Here is a 20,193-nt window from a genome sequence, read left to right on the forward strand (position 1 = left end):
TTTCCTAAACAACTGCACTAGCTAAAACAATTACAACTCAAAGATCTAGCTAAAACACATGAACTAACTAATCCAACTATGAAACCAATCTTGATGGGACAAAAAATCAGCATAAAAAAAAATCCAAAAAATTGGTTATGCAACATAATAAACCATCAAGACATCATATATCCCAAAAAACATATATACCATGAGGATCCCAAAAATATACTCCCCCTTTTTGGCCGGAAGTGACAAAAACACAGTCATATACACCTGCAAATAGAACTGTCCAAGAGAAGAAACCAAAACTGGCCACGAAAAAATAGTCCAAAAAAAAAAAAAAACTAAGAAGGAGGAGATGGTGGATGCTGCATCTGAAGCATAGAGAGAATCTGAGCTAACATGGTGCTCTGCTCATCAAGTCGGCTGTCTAGGGTATCAAGGCGGGCATCCAAATGATCGAGGCGACGAGTGACTGACTGCTCAAACATCTGCAGCTGGCCACGAAAGGAGCGAGGTCGCAACTCGGGTAGATCAGGAGCACCGACAGTGGCTGCCTTAAACTCTTCCTCCTCTGCAAGGGGATCATCATCACCTGCACCAGAACTCCCAACCCCCGACACACTCCCCCTCACATGGGCTTGACTCTGGGAAATTGTGAGCTTGGTGATGGGTTTTATAGGATGTGCAAACTCATCATCATCAGAAACAGAAATATCAAGAGAAGAGAGAAACCGAGTAAGCAAACACCCATAAGGAAGCCCCAAAGACTTTCTACCCTCAAAGACCCCAATCATTTTCGAAACAATCATCTCTGGAAGATCAATGGAAGTCTGTGATGTATACAATACAACACATATCCCTGGTCCTGGGTAATGTGCGAGGAATGGGTGGTGACATAAAGATTCGCACACACAATGATATTTATAAGACGGAATCGAGGAAGCAACTCATTTTGCCGAATGAGTGCCCCAGCAAGCCAAGTCCGGTCAACTCCATATAATTCAGACGCAACACAATCAAAATCAACCCCGGACCGAGTAAGAAACGGAAAATGACAATTACCAACTTCAGGAAGAGTAAGAAACAGCCGAAACACATCCCCAGTGGTAACAAGTGACTTCTTCCTAACCCAAGTCTTAAAAGATGCCGGAAGTTCTTTCCGAATGGAATGGATATTGCAATAGAATTCCCGGATGAGACTCAAATTTTGTGGACCCGAAAAATGCAACACTTGATCTCCGCCTAAGGAATCAAATAAAGACCGAATAGTAAGAACCTCAAAGGCATTGGGGAGGACATTTCGCTCTAAATGGACTTTACAAGATGCAAATGACTCCCTAAACAACTTAGATTTTTCTTTAGAGGGAAATTTATCAGTGTTGAAAAGGGGACGTGAAACAGTGATCTTGTGGCATTTAGACGACTCAGCCATGACTAGACAACCCAAAAAGAGCAAGACAAACACAAAGCCCAGACAGACACAGAACACCCAATAAACAACATCAGAAAACCCCCAAATCCAAACCAAACACCACAGTAAAACACCGTTAGTTCAAAAATGTGAGAAACATAAGCATAATAAAAATAGCATACTATTAAGATGATAAGCAACAGATTAATCAATGGACTCAGACCACAAATTAAGCATGAAAAAGTTAAACACTAAATAAACAATCTAGTCCAACAGAGGGAGAAGATCAGTAATGCAAATAAAAAATAGTATCACAGGGCAATGTATTCAGAAATAAAAAACCCTAATTTAAACCTGAACAAAAAAAAAAAAAAAAAAAAAAAAAACCTTAGCAAAAAAATAGACAAATTAGAAACCCTAAATGCAAGAGTGAGACTCAAAAACTAGAGGAAAGAACCAAAATCAACAATAATAAAACCTAGAGTCTAACAGAGCATACTTACAATCACATCTCAACCCATGTACCACACTAACCAAAAAAAAAAAAAAACAAACGAAAAAAAAAACTTACCAAATATTGAGAGAGCAGATAACGAGAAGGAAAAAAAGCTCCAAAATCAAGAGAGAAACACCAAGATTGCAGCAATGATGACCATGCAAACCCTAGGGGAGAGAGAGAGGGAAAACACGAAGAGGGGGAAAAATATGAACTGAAAAGACACCCCTTTAGAATTTGAATCGCGACAGGTCGCTCGAGCGAAGACTTTCTCGCTCGAGCGAGTTCAATAATGCGCAAGAGTTCGCTTGAGCCAAGAACTTGTCACTCAAGCCAAAAACACATGCTCTTAGGTCTAACTCAGTAGCAAAAGCGCGCTCGAGCGAGGAACCCGTCGCTCAAGCCAAGAAGAAAAAAAAACAAAACCCCAAAAAAAACATTTTTTTTTTTTTGAAAAACAAAAAACAAGATACTCAAGATCATGAAGAGAGACGTAGAACAAAAGTAGATGATCACATTTAGCCAAAATGAATACTAAGATGAAATAATCCGCAATTCATGAATTCTGTAAACTTACAATTTTTAAAAAAAATAATGAACACTGGAAATCATGAGCAAAGCAGATAAAATATAATCAGTGATCATAAGCTACATGAGAATGTACAACTCAAAATCCAACATGAGATCTCACAAAATAAAGTGTGTGTGTGCAATCCATGAGAGTCCACTGAGCTAGAGTTAATCCTCGTAGTGATTGGATGGCTGGACCTCCGGCAAGAGTAACTGAACATCACAGAGAAAAGTCAAACCACTAGGAATCACAGGGTATTTGTTGAGTAAAAGCGGAGGCTCCCCCTCAATCAATGAATCCATTTTTTTTTTCTTTCTTGTGGGCACTCACTGGTGGCATTCATGCTCAAGAGTATGGAAACCAAACCAGAGAAGAATGAAATCAATAATGATGGCCTGGTTGGTGCCTCTGAGGTAGCCTTTTCCTAATGCCCAGACTTCAAGGAACTGAGGGCGAAACCGTGGAAGTGAAAATAGATGGTAGATGGTTAAGAGACTCAACATCACCCATGATATACTAGTATCGGTCAATTCCACTGTAAAAGTACAAGAAACACTGTTAGTGGTCCATAGAGAACTTTGATCACTTGTGCGAAAACCCCTGCAACAATTTATCTCAAGGATGTGTACAGAATGAGATCATGAGGCTAATGAGTATGGGCATTCAAAATGAGCTATGAACAGAGAACAATGTGATCTTGTAAGCAGCATGAGTAGTGTACAAATAAAGTTGGATGCAAGACAAACAGATATCAATGACAATGAGATTATAGCATCCAGGCACACATAAAGCCAAACACTCACACCTACTCAAGGAACAAGTAACACTCTAGTGATCGAGCATGACACCCAAGGTCTTTCTACGGAACTCAAACCGAAGAAGATCAAGGGTTTTGTAAAAATATCAAATTTTTGATGCTCAGTGGGAACATGCTCAAGAACAACAAGGTCCTCTTCCACTAACTCTCGAATAAAATGATGACGAATGTCAATGTGTTTGGTGCGAGAGTGTTGGACATGATTTTTTGAAATGTTTATGGCACTTGTGTTATCACAAAAAAGTGTGAGAGTGTTCTGTTCTATCCCATAATCATGAAGCATTTGCTTCATCCACAACATTTGTGCACAACAACTTCCTACAACAATGTACTCAGCCTCAGCAGTCGAAAGAGAGATGGCATTTTGCTTTTTACTATGCCAGGAAACCAGATTATTCCCAAGGTAAAAACACCCCCCGGATGTACTCTTCCTATCATCTGCACACCTTGCCCAGTCGGCATCAGAAAAACCAGTAATTTCAGCTGTAGTATCAGTAGAAAACCAAACCCCATACCCCAATATCCCATTCACATATTTGATTGTGCGTTTGACCGCAAGAAGATGAGACTCTTTAGGACTGGCTTGGTAGCGGGCACAAACACGCACACTTAAGGCAATATCAGGACGATTGGCTGTGAGGTAAAGAAGACTCCTTATCATACTCCTATAAAGGGTAGGATCAACATCAACACCAGAGGAATCTTTGGAAAGGTGAAGACTGGTGCTCATGGGAGTACGGGCATGTTTGGCAGACTCAAGACCAAACTTAGACACAAGACTTTTTGCATACTTAGTCTGAGAAACAAACATACTAGAAGGAGACTGTTTAATTTGAAGACCCAAGAAATAGGACAACTCTCCCATCATGCTCATCTCAAACTCATGTGTCATGCAATCCGAAAAATATTTCACAAGATGATCAGCAGTGGATCCAAACACAATATCATCAACATAAATCTAAACAACAAGTATATGAGACTTAGTATGTTCCACAAATAGAGTCTTATCCACACTACCCCTTTGAAAGTCATTATCAAGAAGAAAGATGTTAAGTCTATCATACCAAACCCGAGGAGCTTGTTTCAACCCATACAAAGCCTTGTCCAACTTATAGACATGGTTTGGACATTTAGGGTCCTCAAACCCATTTGAAACAATTTAAAGCCAAGAAAACAAGCAACACCAAGCAAAATACGAATAGATTCGAGACGTGCAACTGGGGCAAACGTCTCATCATAGTCAACATCTTCTACTTGAGTGTATCCTTGAGCAACCAACCTAGCTTTATTCCTAACCACAGTACCATTCTCATCAGATTTATTTTTAAAGATCCACTTGGTACCTATCACATTCATGTCTCTAGGTCTGGGAACTAGAGTCTAAACATTGTTACGTTCAAATTGACCTAATTCATCATGCATAGCATTGACCCAACTATCATCTAGCAAGGACTCTTTAAAATTCTTAGGTTCAATTAATGAAACATAACATATATGTGATACCTCATGCCGAATCTGTCTTCGGGTTTTCATTCGATCTGATACACTTCCAATCACCTGTTGAGCTGGATGATTCAGTTTCACCCTTGCTAATGGTTTGAACTCAGGACTTGCTGTGATAAAAGCATCAGGAGTGATGATTCTTTGTGCACTCTTTGGACTTTGACTTACCTGTGAGGATGGTGCTGTCTCAACTTCTTGTGCTTGGACCACAGCTTCTCTTTGACTTTGTGGTTCAGTATCCAAGATTGGAGACTCACCATTGTTATCCTCATTTGTTGCTGGAGTAGGGGAACCTGTATCATCAGTAACCACATTGATAGATTCCATTAAAGAAGAAGTTCGCAGGTTATAGACTCGAAATGCCCTACTAGTGGTTGAATACCCTAGAAAAATACATTCATCACTTCGAGAGCCAAATTTGCCCAAAGGCTCTCTATCTTTGAAAATGTAACACTTACTCCCAAAAGTTTTGAAGTATTTTACATTAGGTTTCAATCCCTTCCACAATTCATATGAAGTTTGTAAAGTGCCGGGCCTTAAATACACGCGATTTATGACATAAACAGCAGTATTTAGGGCTTCAGCCCAAAACTTTGGAGGAAGTTTCTTACTAAGGAGCATGACCCTAGCCATTTCTTGAACAATTCTATTCTTCCTCTCAACAACTCCATTTTGTTGTGGAGTAATAGGTGCAGAAAATTCATGCTTAATTCCATGCATATCACAAAAATTCAAAAATGAACTATTTTCAAACTCACGACCATGATCAGTTCGGATTCTTATGATATGCCCAATGGAAACACCCTGTTCATTTTGGATTTTAAAGACTAAGGCCTGGAAAGCATCAAACGTATTAGATTTTTCCCTTAAAAAATTTACCCACGAAAATCGAGTAAAATCATCAACAGTTAAAAAAATATATCTTTTACCTCCGATGCTTTCAGTGCGAGTAGGACCCATTAAATCCATGTGAACCAATTCAAGAGGACGCTTGGTTGTAAAGTTGTTCACCTTTTTATGAGGGGCACGGGTTTGCTTTCCAAGTTGACATGGTCCACACACATGGTTCTGATTCTTACCCAGTTTAGGTACTCCTCTCACAAGCTCTTTGTTGGCTATCTTAGTTAGTTCTTTGAAATTCATGTGACCTAATCTTTGATGCCACAAATCAATGTTACTTATGATGGCAGAGTGACAAGTGAGATCATTAGTAGTAATAATCCCATAGCAGTTATCAGATGTGCGAACCCCATGCAAGACAGTATTTCCCTTTTTATCCAAAATTTCACATTTATTTTTTGAAAACAATACTTCATGATGGGAATCACATATTTGACTAATGCTCAAAAGATTTGCTTTAAGACCATCAACAAGAAGAGCATTTTCGAGCTTGGGAAGACCAGCAACACTTTTGGAGCCCTCACCAATGACTCTAGAAGTGCCGCCATCTCCAAAAGTAACAATTCCTCCTTCATATTTTTTAAGGGAGGTGAAGTGGGATTTGTTACCAAACATATGACGAGAGCACCCACTATCAAGATACCACGTGTGTGAGTCACGGGCTTTTAGAGCAGTGTGAACAACTAAACAAGTCAAATCATCTTTTCTCACCCAAATCTTTTTGGTCTTGGTAAATGTCTTGGCGTTGTGAACACCCTCATGAATCTTGGTATTCCGCCTAGACATGTATGGTTGTCTCCTAACCCAAAAAGTATTCGAATTTCTACCCTTTTGAGACACCTTACCAAACAATTCAAAGCAATAAGGATGAATGTGGCCATACCTACCACAGTGATGACAAATAAAAACAGGTTTTACCTCCCTTTTGTTGATCTTACCCCCTCTAAGTAGATGAAGAGAGGGATCACCCTGGTATACCTTTAACTATCCCTTTGCTTGAGTCTTTAGGTCATGTGAAGTAAAGGCATGTCCCTTGTGAGTTGTCGCACCATAGCCTAGCCCACTTTTGTCAAAACCCATTTGTTGAGACCCGAGGATGTCTTCTATAGATTTGGAACCTTTGTTCCATATAGCAATTGTGGCTCTAGCAATACGGAGTTCTTCATCTTTGTGACAGACTATCTCTTCCAATGTAGCTTGTGACATCTCAAGGCTTTCAAGCTTCTCTTCATATGTGGAATACACTTTCAGAAGTTCATTCCTTTCAGTTTCACAGGATAGAAGTTTTTCACATAAGTCTTGCCTGTCACTTGAGATCCTGATGTCATTCTGCTTTGCTGCTACAAGTTTTCCTTTTAGCTTGACATTCTCATTTTCACATGCTTGGAGCTTGAGAGAGAGTTTGTCATTGATTTTGGACAAATTCAGAGATTCCTCGTAAAGCTTTTCGCAAGCTTGTTGTAGATCATCACCAGTAATGTCATCATTGTCTTCAGATGTAGATGTTTCATCATCATCTTTTTGCTCCTCATTCTTCTTGACCTCATCCAGTCGGGCAACTAAGGCAGAATAGTTACTGGATGGTGGTGAAGGTGAATTTCCTCTTTCATAGAATTGGCTCAAAATTTCCCATGCCTCTTTAGCCTTTGTGCAATGAACAACTCGTTGCTGTTCTTCAGCAGAAATTGCTCCACGAATAGTGATTAGGGCTCTCTAATTGCTCGGATTGTCAGCACTTTCTATATCTTCTTCAATGACCTGCCAGCCTTCTGGATCAAAAGCTCTCAGAAAAGCCCTCATTCTGATCTTCCAGTACAGGTAGTTACTCCCATCAAAGGTGGGAGCATGATACAGGTTCTGACCACGAGCTAATTCCGCTGGCTTTGGAAGAGGTTAAGTGAAAGTAGACCAAAATTCCATGAAAGCACTATCCCCATCTTCTCCGGATTCAGGTTCTTCGGGTTCTTGCTCCGACCCGCTTTCATCATCCCAAGTTACAGTGTAGACTTTCTTTCGATTCTTTTTCGAAGGGCATTCAAGGGCAATATGACCAAACCCTTGACATTCATAGCACTTGACCCCTTGCCCCTTTACAATCTTCTTTTCAGTTTTTGGAGCAAGTTTTGGTGGAAAAGTTTTGGGTTTTTCATTACTCTTGTTTTTTGACATAGGGTCTCTGAAATTAGGCTTCTTTTTCTTTAAAAATTTTTTAAACTATTTAGTAAACATAGCCGTCATCTCAGACTCTAAATCAAATTCAGTCTCCGGAGTTTTTGCAGTCTCATGAGCACTAGTGAAAGCCACACTATCTTTTTGTTTTTTCTTTGAAATCTGGTGGGCTTCATAAGTCTGCAAATTTCCAACCAACTGATCAAGCTTGAGGGTATCAATATTCTGAGCCTCCTCAATGGTTGTCACTTTTTATTGGAATCTCTCGGGTAAAGACCTCAAAATTTTTCCAACAACTTTAGCTTCATGGATTTTTTCACCGAGTGTGAAACAGGAATTCACGATATCACTAAGTTTTGCATAGAAATCATCAAACGTCTCATCATTGCGCATAAAAAGGGTTTCAAAGACGGAGGTGAGATGTTGAAGTTTTGACCTTTTGACAGAAGTAGTGCCTTCGTGAATCGTTTCAAGTATGTCCCAAGCCTCTTTTGCTACCTCACACGTGCAGATTCGACGAAACTCTTCAGGTGTGACGGGGCAAAATAGGGAATTGAGAGCCTTATTGTTCCAACTCGAGTTTTGGTAATCAATTATGTCCTATTTATCAAGGGGTTTAGGAATATCAACACCATCAATGGTGATAGTAGGTTCATTCCACCCATAGATCACGCAGTGCCAAACTTTCTCATCGATGGATTTTAAAAACGCTCTCATACGAGCTTTCCAATAAAAATAGTTTGTACCATCGAGTAAAGGAGGTCTATGGGTCGAGTTACCTTCACGAATAGAATCCATATCACTAGTCACACAAAATCACACTCCTATAGTTTTGATAAAAACAAAGAGTGACCTGCTCTGATACCAATTGAAAATCCTAAGTGATTCGTGATTAGATCAAGATTAAAATATTCCAAATCCCAATTATTCAAAGCACACAATCTAAATCAACAAGCTCTTACGAAAGTGATTTAGATTGTTGTTTTTCTGAATAAATAATAAATCGACAGGAACGATTTTTACGTGGAAAAAACCACAATTGAAGAACCTTCAATTGTAATAAAAAAAATCACGGGCGAAACGCCACTAATAAATCCACTACTGAAGAAAGAAAGATTACAAAGATAATACACAAATTACCCAACTCAGTCAATTTGCCTTCAAATCTTCTGTAACTCTTTCACCAAGCCTTCGTCTCAGAACTGATCCACCTGAAGTTGAATCCGCAACTTCACTTGTCGAATTAACGACTACGTACAGAATCAAACGCCTTTCGAAACTCTACGTTTGAATCTTCGGAATCCACCGAAGAATAACCCTCTTGTATGTATTCGATCAACCTCCTTGATAGGTGCTTCTCAATTCATGAGTTGAATACTCATTCAATGTTATCAAGAAAAACTCACAAAAAACTCTCTAGAAGAAAACCTTAGAAAACCTCAAATTAGATCTAGAAAAGTAATCTTAGTTTTTGGAGAAAGCCAACTACTTATAGAAATCTGGATTTTGAAGCTCGCTCGAGCGAAGCTTCTCTTGCTCGAGCGAGAACCTTAGCTCGCGTGATTTCCATAAGTGCCTTCGCTCGAGCCACGAAACCTTTGCTCGAGCGAGAAATGAACTCTTTTAGGTTTTATGCAGACGCAGTTCTTCGCTCGAGCCACCTAGTCTTCGCTTGAGCGCACATTCAGCTCTTTCAGGTTTTAAGCCAGACGCAGTCCTTCGCTCGAGCGAGCACTTCGTCGCTCGAGCGAGCAACACAAAACAGCACAGAAAATTACAACTCAACCACACAAGTTTGTTTGAGGGTTTGACAAGACTTAGGGACCTAACAGGATTGAAATCTTTTTAGATCTATAGTTATCTTATTAACTTAAGGTAATTATATTTTGGCCCCAATTCTTTAAAATAATTATATTCTCCATTCGTTTGATAAAAACACAAACTAATCCCTAATTAAATTACACTCCATCATATACCAACATAAAATTAATTATTTATTTTACTACCACATCCATTATTATTATTATTATTATTATTATTATTATTATTATTATTATTATTATTATTATTATTATTATTGTTATTGTTATTTATTTTTATTTTTAATAATATATCATCACATACAATCATTATACTAGTATAAAATTTAAGAGACAACTTAAATTTTTGGGTTGTTACATAGAGGGGGCTCGAGGACAATGGCGTTGAAAATGATCGGGAGCAGTCTTATGGCAAGTAAAGCATTCGCGAACCCGACACTGAACAAAAGAATAAGTAGAAAGCACGCCACGGTTGGAACAATATTGGCGTGAACTAGCGGGCTGTGAAGATGAGGAACTCTGTGAGATGGCGTAGCAAGAATAGAATCCATATGCTGAGATTTGAGAGTCCCAAATTGAGTCTCCTCTAATAATTGTTCAGTAATGGCTTGCTCTAAAGTGGGCAAGGACAAATAATGGAGCAATGAAGCACGTATAGGATCAAAAGTTCTATGAAGAGCCATAAGGAATTGTAATAGTCGTTGATGATTCTGATAAGTAATAAACAATTGTGCATCCTGAGAATATGCCCATGTAGGCTCAGAAAGAGCTGGCTGGTCCCAAATAGACGACATCTGGGATAAGAATTCATTGATAGACTGCCCGGGTGCCTGGCGCATATGATGAAAGGTCTACAACAGTTGATATTGATGAGTATGGCCAGTGGTTTGATAACGGTCCCTCAAGAAATCCCAAATTGCTTTGGCAGGGGAAGTAATTTGAGCATCATCTTGGAACCGGCCAAACTGGAGATGAATTGAGGGAATTGAGGTAGCTCGGAACCAGGTGATAATTTGATAATTCTTACTTTCTCATTCGTCAAGATGGTCATCGAATGCAAAGTCAATCTCATCCACTTTCCGGTTGGGTTTGGGAAGAGCACCAGTAATGATGCGCCAAAGGCGTTTCCCTTTGATGAAGCTAGAGAGAGCTTGGGCCCAACTAACATAATTTGACCCATCAAGGATAACAGAAACAAAGTGGATGTGCTCGGTACAATCCATAATGCTCACAGTGCAAAAAAAAGAAGATGGTGCTTTTTACAGGCTGATTTTGCCAAAACAGAACACACCAACGGATTCAGGAGGCTGAAAATAGGTGCGATAGGGTCTAAACAGGCCAAAAACAAGACCAGAAAGGAAGCGAAGCGGCTGGTCAAAGTTGTTCGACCAAAAAAGGAGTACCAACACTAGGACTGACGTCATAGTAAGGAGGCTGACGTCAGAAACGCGCAGTGCATGTTAGAAGAGGTGCGCACGGTGCACGATAGCAAGAAATAGTAGCGGTGCATAGTCAACCATGGTTGATGTCAGCGATGATGTCAAAATACGCGGCTCACGTTAGCAGGTGAGGCCGCGGCGCAAAATAACTCGTGATTGGAGCAGAGGCATGTGAATGAGCGTAGGAGACGGCACAACGCGTGCCTGATCTTCTGGCGGTGGGTTTGGTGGCACATGGAGACGATTCAGATGGCATTGGCTTTGTCTTAAAGAGACGAAGATGATCATATAGTCCAATCATTGAAACAGGAAATGAGGAGATATGCAAAAACCAACGTGAGAACGAATCAATCTGCCAGAGAAGAAAGAAAGAGAAAAAAAAAAGTGATGAAAACGAAGAGGAGGCTAGGAGAAAACCCTAGGCTCTGATACCATGTTAGAATAGTAGAGAGAGAAAAATCTATTATGTATTGTATATATTCAATCTATCAATTATAATAGGAGAAGACTGTATATATAGGCCAACAAACGTAGGTGTATAGGAAACCTAGGTGTACAAGAATACAAGAGTCCTAAGTATAATAGGAATAGCTAATAACTAACACTGTTATTTGAGATTATATCAAGAAAGAGAAACAGTGACATAGTAGATTATGAAATGGATCAGTACTTTCCATTTTTAGTGGCAACGAAAATGAAGGAAAGCGAGGAATTAGTCATGAGCTTGTTGGATTACAGGTTGGAAGGCAACTGCGATGTCGAAGGGGGGATTAGAGCTTGCAAAGTTGCTGCTTGGTGCATTCAAGATGATGAGAAAGATAGACCAAGTATGGGACAAGTAGTCCAAATTCTAGAAGGAATTTTAGAGGTGGGTATGCCTACGATTCCACGGTTTCTCCAAGGATTGGCAGACGATCCATTAGAACCACGCTCTTTCTTTAAGGATGGTTCAACCCTGCTTTCTTGAGTTTATAATAGGATGCTAAGTATGAATGTTTTTGGGTAGTGGAGAATGGCAAACCCTTTTTTTGTGTTCCTTTTCTGTATTGTTGAATTTTAATAAACCAGTGTTTTTTGAAAGATGAACAGAAAACTGAAAATAAAAGCACAACCAAACAACATACTGGATTGTTTCATTGTTCATAAATGTTGTTTCTAAAACCTTATTTAATTGAGTTTACATAAACAAAAGTGCTGAAATTTTGTTAATCCAAGTTAAATGGCATTGGTACCAAGAAACATATATAACATTGAATTAGCATAATGGAATATAGTCACACACTTATTAGTTGCACAACACATAAAATACAATACAACCACCGACTCAAAAAGAAAAATACCAAACTAGGTACAGAGATGGACTGCATTTTTTTGCATCTATTAGTGAATGAATAACGAATAACATTGTACATGTGATTGAAGATTGGGAGTAATATGTCTATGTAAACAAGGCCCATATAAGAACACGAGGAATCCACATAGCCCCCAAAAATGGTTTCACAAATGCATGCCGTGATACAGAAGCCCGTTGCATAGAACAATGATGTGGTAGCTAGGCTTCCTCATACGTACAACAGGAACAAGCGTAGATCACTCTCTTCGGAGCTTGCTCGTGTGGGAAAAAAAAAAGGCAGGCCATTAGTTTGGTCGAAACCACCAGGAATAGTTAAAAGTGTTGCGTAGTTGAGAGTGCCAATGAGAGTGGTAATAAGCACCGAGCCGTCATGTCTTTGGCTGGTTTCTCGGTTTCTTTTCTCACCGCGCCGTGGTTTTCCTCAAATACTTCTATTGTCATCTTCCCGTTGTTGTTTGGGTGATGTAAAAGATGGTGATGAGAGTCATTCTCTATATGCTGTGGAGAAATTGAAGAGAGAGTTAAAAGTAAATAACAGCTACTACTATTATCATTCAGTTCTTCTGGGGTTTATGTTCGGTTCTTTAATTGTTGTTTGTACACTATATTATAAGTTAAATGGCAGTAATCAGGAGAAAGAAAGAGAGAGAGAGAGGGGAAAAAAAAAAACACCTATTTTTTATTTTATTGTTTTTTTCTCCTTGATGTAAGGCTGGTGCTTCACAAGCTAGGCTTTTAACGGTCCAGACTTGAGTCTCCCTAAAGTGCCAGAATCATTCTCCTATACATCTGGTGAGATTATTCCAATATGTGCTGGTGAAACATTCAAGTGGGTAAGTAATAAAGATTTAAAAATAAAATTTAAGGTTTGAGTCATCTTAAGGGATTATTAGTGGTTTGTCCGATCATTAACTTTAGATCCTAAGATTAGGCAAGTCAAAATGCTCACAAATTAACCCGAATGCTCAATTATCTTAATGATATATTAGATAGTTAAAATTACTTAAAATTCCAATAATAAGATCTCATAAGTCAAATTCATCTAAATTACATTTCTTACTTTACAAATAAGATATTTGCTGTTGTCTTGATGAGGTTGACTACAAAAGTCCAAAGTGGAATGCAGACCACTCATTGATTTTCCATTGGTCCCCTGCAATTATTATTCTTCAGAAGAAGATTTCTTGCTTTCATGCTGCTGCTATGAACTGTGTTAAAGATAGTCCTACACTGTAAAACTTAAAACTTCAATGTAAACTACTGTCTTCAGATATTTCCCAATTAAACAAGTCACATACACAAATATCTGTCTAGTGGCATGTGCTAGTGTTATATGTACCAATTGATATATTAATTAATATACTAATATATATTGTAACATTATTACTTTAATACTATGATCCCACCTATTATATAAACAACAAAAATTCAAAGCCTTTGAAACTATGTCACATCATCCGTTTGTACACTAATTAGTATATTAATTAGTACATATAGTATTATTCACCGGCATGCATGATGTTAAAAAACAAATATAGAAAAAAATCAACTCGGTTGATTAATGGGTTGGGCTTCTTTGAAATTCAAGTATGAAATTGACCATCATGTTCAGACAAGTGGGGTCATTATTGGTTCTATTTTGATCATTTAAAAAAAATTAGATCGATCTAATAATCATAATTTTTGCATTTTATTGTGTCTAGAAGAAATGAATTATCTATTTTAAAAACATATTTTCATTCATTTTTTTCAGAGAAATACAATAAAATGAAAATGTTATGATAATTGGATCGACTTAATTTTTTTTTATAAATGATATACATAGAAGGTCTTACAAAATGAATAGCTTGAATTTATTGAAACGAGACTCGTGATAAATTACAAGCCTAAATATGACGATCAAATTTATTTTTAAATTTGAGAGAAGTCCAATCCTTAATTAAAATGAATTAATATCAATAGTTTAAAGTTGTAATTGCTCAAATGGATAGTTCACAAGTGTAGTGCTACAAATATAATAAATTTGAGTAGACAAAGTGAGTTTTTTCCTTTGTTATATATATTTTTTTCTCTTTGATTTTTTTATCAACAAATTTCAGATCTAAATATAGCGTCAGTTATGGGAAATCCAAACCAAAACCTATTGGAATTTCCAATCTGTCCAGGTAATTTTCCACACATTCATTCATGAATCTATTGTTCTTTAGACCATTTCCAATGATTCATCAAATAGATCATCAAATTTAAATTTGATAAAAAAAATTTACTTTTTGTTGCTCTAATGGTTCATCAAATCTAGAATTTCTCAAATCTTTTATCAAATTGAGGAGGATGGATGTGTCTTTCATTAAATCACTATTCATTGTCTTTGGATTTTCACCACCGAATATCTCCCAGATGACCATCTCAAAGCAAAAATTTATAAAAAAATTACACTGGTCGGTCGACCAGCTAGACATTCGGCCGATCATCTACCAGGTCGACCGGTGGTTTGATGAAGCTCCGTTGAAGCACTTGATATCAAAGGAAGGTTTTACTCAAATTTGGTGAAAATAAAAAAAGATGAACCGTTAGAGATACACTTATAAAAAAAGAAATACAGTATCAGAAAACGTAATCTAATATCTGAAGGATGGGGGAGGAGCCTAATATCTTCACTATCTAATTACATTTTTAATTTGTGTTTAATTCTTAAATATTATAAATAGAAAAAAAAATTAAAAAAAAGAAAAATTAAAAAAGAAATAACAAATTAACTTTGAGGAACTTTTTTTTTTTTATTTGATCTTTTCTTTTTCTTATCCATCAACAAATCTCTCTATAAATCTAAGATCCAAATGCAGTCCTCTAGAATTTCAATTTGACAGCATGTTTAGTTGTGTTTTCAAATCTATTTTCTATTTTTTTTATTTTTTTACAAAGTCTAGTTTGGTGAAATATATATATATATATATATAACTCATATATATTCATATGATTTTTCTCTATTCTGGGGTGAAAGAAAATTTTGAAAATCTAAATAACACTTTTGGTTTTTCGTTTTATCAAATTAATTTTTTAATTTTTGAAAAAAAAATCAAAAATTAAGTTCTTTTCAAGAGTCAAAACTTAAGGTAGAACTGATCAGTCTCATAATATTTTTCCAATGATAATTTAACTTGTGTAAAGCACTAACATTTCAGTACTTCTCTATAATGAAAAAATATTAGATATTTTTGGAGTAGTACGTGTCCATGCTCTGTTATCAATTATCTATAATCCACCAGTTCAAATTGCTAATTTGAAACCGACAATTTGTTCAATTTATCTACACAGTTTTGAGATGTGTGGTTCAAGGACGGGTGAGAAATTTCTCAACTTATCTGGGACGGTTGAGTTGATAATTTTCTTCAAATTCTGCCTCCCCCGATCTAAGCACACTCATTTATTTTATTATACAAAATCAATTCTTGACACGATTTGAACAATTTATTTGGGAGTCTTTTGTTTTTTGACACGATTTTTTTCTTCCTCAAAAAAATTGCCTTTAACAGTTTAATAATTATCAATAAAAAGAAATTGCCATTGAAAGATGGATTATATATTCATAATTTCAAAAACAACTTCTATTCATTTTCTTTATTACTAAATTATACATATATATATATATATATATATTCATACACGTATCGTATATGAACTCACGATTAATATCTGCTAAAATGGTATCCGTTAACACCATGCTTACGTTTTCATGATTTCGTTCTAAACTACTAGGCCCACACATTGCAACCATGTAGCAAACTTGTGCAATTAAAACACATAATAGACAGAAAAATGTTCGAGACTCTATTTTTTTGTGACCCTTACAATTTTCAATTGATTTGTGACCATATATTATTTTTATTTTTTTTCCTCTCTCTCCTCCCTCTCTCTCACAAATGTTGTGGGAGTGTGGAGGTTGTGGGGGTCTGGAGCGTGGCCGTAATGGACATGGCTTGAAAATTTTCAAACAATTGGTTCGTAGCATTGAAACATCAATAAACATGCAAACAAATATCTTCCACAGCATATATTCAGAGTCAAAATGATAAAATCCAAAATGGCCACAAATACTGAATTCTTTCTTGTCATGCAGGCTGACAATAAGGCTCAATTTGGTTAGGATAAAAATGGTAGAAAGTCAAAGAAATGAAAAAAAATAAAAATTTTCTAAATTTGCTTAGCATGAAAGTGATAGAAGTTATAAGAAAATTAATTTTCTTATACAACTCATAATAGAATGGTAACTAAGTTTCTAGTTTCTTGTAAAAAAAAAAATAAATAAAATAAGAAAATACAAAAAAAATTTAAAATTTGTTATAAAATTAGTTACTTATAATTAGTATTCCTATTTTCTTACAAAATTTTAATTCAAATCAAATTCATATGAGAAAAGATTTTTTTTTCTTTTTCTTTTATTTTTTTTTCACTTTGCTTTTTACCATTTTCACTTTTCGTAATTTATTTTTTCTCTATTCAAATGAAGCTTAAGACAATTATCATTATTATTAGTACTTTTAAAAAAGAAAAATCTCCTCACAAGTCAAAGTTTATAAGATTGATTTTGTGAAGAGGATCGTAATCCAATTTTATGCTATGAAATAATAAAAAAAGTTAAATTATTAATTGTTGTGCCACAATGCTTGTATAATCATCACATGATCGTATTCTTCCGAAAGTGTTGAAGTTAGACCTTTTTCACCAAAGATTACTTAGCGAAGAGCACATTTACACATCTATAAAGGAATATGAATATGGTTCATATTTTCTTTAAAAAATGTATAAAAAAAAAAAGCAAAATATATATCATTTCTCCTGTGGCTTATATATGCTAGTTCTTCTCATCTTCCTCAAACTTAGTTGACTTCCAAAGTCAAAAAATGACCAACTAACTTAATTTGAAGAAACTCAAGTATTGAACAAAACTTTTAAATATATCGATACATATATGTGCTTGTTCTTTTAATACATCGATCACATCCAATTCTTTGGTGCAATCCTATGGAAAAAATGAGTCTCACATTCAAAATTCAATGGCTCTTTCTTTATGTTGTGACCTTACTCATTCTATCCTTCAATACCCATCTCTCAAAAAGATCAGATGACACCAATACCATCTATGCTGGACAGTTTCTCTCTGGGAACCAAACAATAATAGCCTCTCAAAGTGGAGTCTTTGAACTGGGCTTCTTCACGCCAGGGAACTCTCAAAACTACTACGTAGGCATATGGTACAAAAAGCTACCAAACAAAACAGTAGTTTGGCTAGCAAACAGAGGCCAACCTATTTCAAATCTATCTTCCTCACAATTAAAACTTTCACAAGATGGAAATTTAGTCCTGCTAGACCAGTCCAAGAATCAAATTTGGTCGACAAATTCGATTTCAAAATTGGTTAACTCAACCATAGCCATGCTTCTTGACAATGGAAATTTCATTGTTAGAGATAAATTGGATTCCTCTAATGTGATATGGCAGAGTTTTTGACTACCCAACTGACACGTGGCTTCCCGGTGGGAAAGTTGGATACAATAAACTCAAAAATGAAAAACAAGCTCTTACTTCTTGGAGAAATTCAGAAAATCCATCAAGTTTGTGCGCTCTAGAGGTGGAGCCAAATTCAAGTCATATATTGCTTTGTAACGTGTCTAACTTGTATTGGATTAGTGGGATATGAAGTGGGAAAGTTTTTAGCCTTGTTCCTGAGATAGAATTGGACTATTACATAAAAAATGTTACATACGTTAACAATACAAATGAGAGCTATTTCACATATGATGCTGGTGACCCTACTGCTCTCACTAGATTTGTGCTCGATGTGACTGGACAACTCAAACAATTTGTTTGGGGAAGGACTTCCCGTGGTGGAGTACATTCTGGATCAAACCACCGCAACAATGCACAGTCTATGCTTTTTATGGTGCATTTAGTAGTTGTAACCAAAATGTACCGATTTGCACTTGCATTGAAGGATTTGAACCGAGGACTCAAGCAGATTGGGAATTGGGGGATCACTCAGGTGGGTGTGTGAGGAAAATTCCTCTACAGTGTGAAAACAGAGGAAATGACAAATTTTTTGTGGTGCCAAACACCGGTTTTCCTACGAATTCAGAGTTGATAACAGCTGAGAACATTGATGACTGTGAATTAGCTTGCTTGAGAAATTGTTCATGCAGTGCTTATGCTTATGATAATAGGTGTTTGATTTGGGGAGGTGGTTTGTTCAACCTACGACAACTCTCATCAGATGATAAAAGTGGAAGAGATCTTCATGTTAGAGTAGCAGCATCCCAGCTGGTTGGAACCGAAGCTATGGCTAAGGCGAAGAGAAATGCTTCTTCGATTGTTTTTGGAGCAATTTGTGGTTTCTTCTGTTTCTTTGGTAGTGTCTTGGTGTTGGAAAAATTGGTTTTACGAGGCTTATTTTGGGCCATCTTTGAGCCCAAAATTGAGTGGGCCCCAAACGTCTTTTGGGGCAGGCCCAAAGAGGTGATGTGTTCCTTGCCGCGTGGTAAGTCACACGGTAAAAACGGTTCGTCAAAACCATTTATGAGTGAATGGGAAGTTGACGTCATTTTCGGGTTCATGGAATTGGACATTTAAAGAATTAAATGTAGGTTTCCTTGAAATGGGTTGTCCCACATTGAAATTTTAAGAGAGCTTGTATATGTATATAAGCTCTAGAGTACACTACTTGGGTTGGGCCCCAAAGGGCACCCCAAGTTTGTAGAAGGGAGGAGTTATGGATAAAATGAACCTTAGCCCAAACCACTACGCTTTATATTAACTTTTTGGACAAAATTTATTTGAATTTTTTCTAGAAATTCTTAATGAAATTAAATTCAATGTTTGTGTCAAAATTGAATTTAATTTTCTGTCCATATTTTGCCTTTTTCTGTCTGAAATATATAACTGATTAACTGCTCTAAACTACTGCAGTTCATACAGTTCGGATAAATCAACTATTTCAGCAGTTATCTATTTGAATAGTGCTTGCACTTGTCCAATTTAAATGTGCATCTGTTCACTTCAAATTAGCACCTGTTCGGACAGAATATTTGCCTATAAATACCAGTTTAATTCCAGCAGTTTGGGGGATCCAATATCAGTCTGAAAAATAATTTTTTTCTTGTTGTCCAGATTTTATCTGTTTGCGTAAATTCTTCATATTAGTCTTTAGGAAAATTAAAGAGAGTATAAAACACAAGGTTCTAGTTCGCTGGACAAATTTGTTTGGAGTGCTACTATAAATTTGTGAAGATCATTGTATCCTGGGAGAAACACGCCACTTGACCGTAGGCACCGTTGCGGGGCGAATCTGTCTTAAGGACAGAATGTCACACACTTGACTTGATCTTTTATTATTCATTCGGTTTGGTAAAATAAATTCTTTAAATTATTTATTTTTATTTTGTTTGATTTAGTTTCAATTTATTTTTTACACAGAAGATTGTTCCAACAATCTTAAGATAGATTCGAATTATTCTGTTTACACAATTTTTCGTTTATTTCTTTTCTTCTTTCTTCTTCCTACAAAAATTATTTTCTGTGATTTTACAAAATAATATTCTGGTTGAAAAACAAATAGTAGTAATATACTATATATTTTCTTTGACAACTAGTAGTAATCTACTGGTGACATTAACAATTCAGAATATTTATTTGTAAAGTTTGTCAGAAATTAATTTTGGTTTTCTTAAATATTTT

At 36.4% G+C, this 20,193-nt stretch overlaps 2 pseudogenes; both read left to right on the plus strand.

Moving 5' to 3' along the window:
* LOC145798161 (G-type lectin S-receptor-like serine/threonine-protein kinase At2g19130) overlaps positions 1-12,078 on the plus strand; it is a 36,132-nt pseudogene extending 24,054 nt beyond the window's left edge.
* Positions 12,079-17,496: 5,418 nt separating this feature from the next.
* LOC114304620 (G-type lectin S-receptor-like serine/threonine-protein kinase At2g19130) overlaps positions 17,497-20,193 on the plus strand; it is a 48,461-nt pseudogene continuing 45,764 nt past the window's right edge.

Source organism: Camellia sinensis, chromosome 8 (genome assembly GCF_055761805.1).
Source record: "Camellia sinensis isolate YWXY chromosome 8, ASM5576180v1, whole genome shotgun sequence".
NCBI classification, from domain to species: Eukaryota; Viridiplantae; Streptophyta; class Magnoliopsida; order Ericales; family Theaceae; genus Camellia; species Camellia sinensis.